General features: G+C 49.9%; 1 protein-coding gene across 10 annotated transcripts in view; it reads right to left on the bottom strand.

The window, feature by feature from the left end:
* LOC122258193 (uncharacterized) overlaps window positions 1–5,000 on the bottom strand; it is a 47,401-nt gene that overhangs the window by 21,778 nt on the left and 20,623 nt on the right. The window contains exon 1 of one of the 10 annotated variants that reach the window (XM_086548658.1): window positions 3,766–3,887. The exons of the other annotated variants lie outside the window; for them this stretch is intronic. The gene's annotated coding sequence lies outside the window, so the exon portion shown is untranslated. Of the gene's footprint in view, window positions 1–3,765; window positions 3,888–5,000 lie in introns of those variants that run through there. 10 annotated transcript variants of the gene reach the window in all.

The following is a 5,000-nucleotide window of genomic DNA, read 5'->3' as shown; positions in this document are numbered from 1 at the left end:
GCTCATCCGACATAGGAGCGCTGAGAGGGGAGAAGGAAGAGGGAGGGAGGGAGGGAGGGAGGGAGGGAGACAGAGATGGGGGGGGGCAGAGAGACAGAAGTAGATTAAGCATGATCCGGGGTGTGGGGGGGAGATGAGAGAGTGGGAGAGATAAAGCGGGGGAGATGGGGAAAAGGGATGAAAATGGGGAGAGGAGAAGGGATAGAGAGGGGAAAAGACAGAAGAAGGGAGAAGGGATAGAGAGAGGCTTTGGGGATGAGAAAGGGGGGGAAGGATTGAGGGAAGAGAAGAAGGAACGTGGGCACAAAAGAGGGGAAATATGGGGGGGGGAGAGATATATGAAAGTGGAGAGAAAGAGAGGAAGAAGGAACCTAGGGAAAAGAGGGGTAGAGGGGAAGAAAAGAGGAAAGCAAGTGGGAAGAGAAGAGTAGCGAGGGGATGACGGACGGAAGGGTAGGGAAAATAGAGAAGAGGAGAGGAAGGCATAGTTGAGGAGGGAGGGAGGAAGGGGAGGGGAGGGGAGGGGGGCGATGGCAACAAAGGCCGTTCTAAACACCGGCAAGCAGAGGCAAGGGGCAACACTCATCGATAACCTCGTTCCGCTACATCGATTAGATAAAGCTGGACAGGTGGAGAGGGGGGGGGAGGTAGGGGGAGAGGGATAAGGAGTAACCTAAAGGGGTAGGGGAAGAGGGGTGTATGGAAGGGAGGGGGATTAATAGTAGCGTTAGCGTGGCTTGACGAGGAGGGAGGGAAGGGGGGGGGAGAGAGGATGGTAGGGAAGGTAAAAGAAGGACGTAGTGGGGGAAGGGGGAGTAGGGAGAAGGGGGAATGGAGGCAAGGTAATGGGAAGGGGTGCGTGAGTGTGTGGTGGTTGGGGGGAAAGGGTTATGTACTGGTATAGCTGGGTGGGGGGGTGGGGGGGGGGGAGAGCGGCGTCCGTGTGTGTGTATGAGTCACAATTCCCTCGCGTCGCGTGTGTGTCGCCGCGTAGTTCCCGCGTCTTGTTCGATCAGCCGAGAAACAGAGAGAGAGAGAGAGAGAGAGAGAGAGAGAGAGAGAGAGAGAGAGAGAGAGAGAGAGAGAGAGAGAGAGAGAGAGAGAGAGAGAGAGGGGGAGGGAGAGAGAGGAGAGAGAGGAGGGAGAGAGGGAGGGGAGAGAGAGAGGAGAGAGAGAGGGGAGAGAGAGAGAGGAGAGAGAGAGAGAGAGAGAGAGAGAGAGAGAGAGAGAGAGAGAGAGAGAGAAAGAGAGAGAGAGAGAGAGAGAAAGAGGGAGAGATAATAAAAAAATAATAACTAAAAAACAGATAATAACAATAATAAAAATAATAAAAATAAAAATAACAATAATAAAAATAAAAATAAAAATAAAAATAACAATAATAAAAATAACAATAACAATAATAACAATAACAATAACTACAACAATAATGATAACAGCAAGATAAGATCGACGGCGCTAGAACTAACAAAGACCAGAGGAGGAGACTGATCCGCCAGGGGAGGTAACATCCCTCCGAATGCCGACGCCACTTCCAGAGAGGCCTCCGGAACAGAGGACAAGCGGAAGGGGACGGGGAAGAGAGGAAGAGGACGGGGACGGGGACGGGGACGGGGACGGGGGAGAGGGGAGAGGACGGGGACGGGGACGGAGAGGGGGGAGAGGGGAGAGGGGGAGGGGTGGAGGAGGGGAAGAGGGAGGAGGAAGGGAAAGGGGGGAGGGAAAGGGGGAGGGGGGGGAGAGAAGGGGGGCGGACGGACGGGCGCGCGCTACATGGCAACGGCGGCGACGTCTCACGCGAAGCGGCGAGTATACGTTCGGCATACCGTAGGGCCGTAGTGACGTCACCGCAACCGTGACAAGGCAGGCCGGACGGAAGGACGGAGAGAAATCCGCTCCGCTGCCTCACGCCAGTCGGAGAAGAAGAAGAAGAAGAAGAAGAAGAAGAAGAAGAAGAAGAAGAAGAGGAGGAAGAAGAGGAGAAGAAGAAGAAGAAGAAGAAGAGGAGGAAGAGGAGAAGGAGAAGGAGAAGAAGAAGAAGAAGAAGAAGAGGAAGAGGAGAAGAAGAAGAAGAAGAAGAAGAAGAAGGATGAATGGGGATTTTAGGATCATCCCTCATTCGAGTCCAAAATGTTAAAGTTCTAATCTTAGTCTTGGCACTGACCAGCTTTTCTTAAGGAGGGCGAATGAAAGGTGCCTCCTGGCCTCCTCCAAAGGGATGGCGGGCGGGTGTATAGCGTCATTTTTCTTTGATTTGCATTATAATCCTTCGCCTACAACTATGAGTATAAATATTATAATTATCAAAACTGTTAATAACATTACTATCATTAATATTGTCGGTAGTATCATCACTGTTATTGGTATTATCATCTATGATCGTTAATATTACTGTTATAATTGTTTTCATAATCAGTTATAATCATTATGATATCCATTATAAAAGCCGCCATCAACGTTATACAATTACCGTATCATTCTGGCCATAACTACAATTAAAAATATTATTATCTATATAAAGGTAATCACAATCATTATCTACAATTATCCCCAACAGTGTCCATCCACCATCACCGCCACCATAAAACCGTAAACACCCATGAGACTCTGTCTAGCATCGCAACCTGTGCATCCACCAAGGAACCCACAGCATGTACTTGAGCGCAGCCCGCCTCAACAGCCCTCTTATCACTCTCAATCTTATCTACGGGCGATCGCAGCACAGACCCCTGAAGTACATGCTCAGCTTTATATTATCAGGGGCATCCTGGCTGTAAATAAATAAATCATTCACAATGAGTGGGTTGTGTAGTGACGCTGCTTGCAACGGCGCATGGCTCACAACAGCCTACAACAACAGGTGGTGCGCCATTATAACGATCCCTGGAGTGTTAATGGTGTATATGAAAAAAAAAACTCTTGGGTGGTTTCATCATGATAGCTATTGGCTGAGAGTCTAAAGTGACACACATCAGTAAAATGCGATTATTGGCGATAGCGTAAACAAAGGAAAATATTATCTTAAAAAAAAATCTAAAACGGATTCAGGAGAGAACGCATATAAACAATTTAAGTACCTGGAAAAGTTAATAAACAAAAGGTAAGCCTTTAAAGGAAACGGTTAACATATTAATGCCACGGGCCCCATAAAAATAAAACAAATTAAGTCTTGAAATGCAGACACGCACAAAACAGAACTCGAGGAACAAAAACGAACAGCCCTAAACCAAAGAAAGAAAACAAATAATAAAAATTGCCATACACAGCACAACGTAACCTACGGGTATGCAAGAATCTAACATCCGAAAGGGGAAAAACACACACACACACAAACACACACACAACGAATATTAACAAAGGCCTCCGACGAGTGACTCAGGCGGAAAGAGAGAGTCAGCAAGGACATAGCCTCAGCCGCCTCCAATGCAAGTGAGTCGTCTGGAGGTTGAGGCTGATGAGGCTTGGGTGGGGCTTCGCTGGCTGCTTAGTAGGCCTGGCGACGTGGCATCAGTCAGGGAGTGTCAGATGTCACGTCGCAACCTTCCGACACCGTGGAGTGGCACTCGGCTGCAATGTCACGTCTACAAGGATTCACTCCCGCCGGCACATGAGTCGGCAGAAGCTGCACTCTGACTCGATTCTGACTCAGACTCTGACCCGCACTGGACGAAACGATGGCTATGTGGCATGCACGACGACCGACTGGCGTTCATGCGCCGGCCCCCCTCATGCACATACCTCGCCACGTACGACCCGCACGCATACCTGAGCATGAGAGTTCCACCACATGCACGTTCCTGCCGAGGCGTCTTTGTCTCCTTACAGACGGAAGTACATGCAACACATGCATGCCTCTAGAGTGCGACAAATACCACACGCCACTGCGCAATAAATCTGTAATCACAATGCAGTGCAATAGCGCACCGATGCAAATCACCGTGCAAGCCAACGCAGTCGTCACAGTGCACTATACAAAACGACCGTCTTATTACAGCGACGTCAACAGTAGTGAAAGCAGAAGTAGCAAAAATAACATCAATGTTGATGATGGCAATTTGGGACATGATGATGATGATGAACATCTGTTATCAGACACACTCGCACACACATAAAAAAAAACAAAGAAACAAACAAACCAAAGACACGCCCCCATGCACATCACATCCATCATCCATCCTTTACCCCCCACCCTCTAACCACTACCCCCCCCCCTCTCCAAACCCAACTTCTAGTCCACAAATCACAGTACACACCACTACATACGGTAATGGACTCCTACAGCTGCTTCTGCTTCTGCTTCTGCTTCTACTCTCATTCCAACCCCTATACGTATTCCTATTACCCCTCCCCCCTCCCACTCAATCTTATCTTCTCTTCTCTTCTCTTCTCCTTTCCCTTCTTCTTCTTTCTCCGCCTCCGCCTCCGCCTTCGCCGCCACCTCGACCTCCTCCTCCTCCTCCTCCACCTCGACCTCCTCCTCCTCCTCCTCGACCTCCTCCTCCTCCTCCTCGACCTCCTCCTCCTCCTCCTCCTCGACCTCCTCCTCCTCCTCCTCCTCCTCCTCCTCCTCCTCCTCCTCCTCCTCCTCCTCCTCCTCCTCCTCCTCCTCCTCCTCCTCCTCCTCCTCCTCCTCCTCCTCCTCCTCCTCCTCCACACCTAACCGCATGCACAACCACGCACTCCCATCATATACACGCACCCACATAACACATGCAGGCCACACTGGAAAGGAAAGCGAAAGGGGAAGGGGAAGGGGAAGGGGAAGGGGAAGGGGAAGGGGAAGGGGAAGGGGAAGGGGAAGGGGAAGGGGAAGGGGAGGGAAGGGGAAGGGGAAGGGGAAGGGGAAGGGGAAGGGGAAGGGGAAGGGGAAGGAGCAGGGGATGAGGGGTAAGGATGAAGGAGGGGAATGGGAAGGAGGATGAGAGGAAGATAAAGAAAGGATTAATAGTAATGCTAATGCTAATAACAACAACAATAATAATAATAATAATAATATTAAT

The sequence above is a fragment of the Penaeus japonicus genome, unplaced genomic scaffold (assembly GCF_977035675.1).
Source record: "Penaeus japonicus unplaced genomic scaffold, GWHDUDI00000001_assembly GWHDUDI00000021, whole genome shotgun sequence".
NCBI classification, from domain to species: Eukaryota; Metazoa; Arthropoda; class Malacostraca; order Decapoda; family Penaeidae; genus Penaeus; species Penaeus japonicus.
This window is presented reverse-complemented; position numbering and strand designations above follow the sequence as displayed.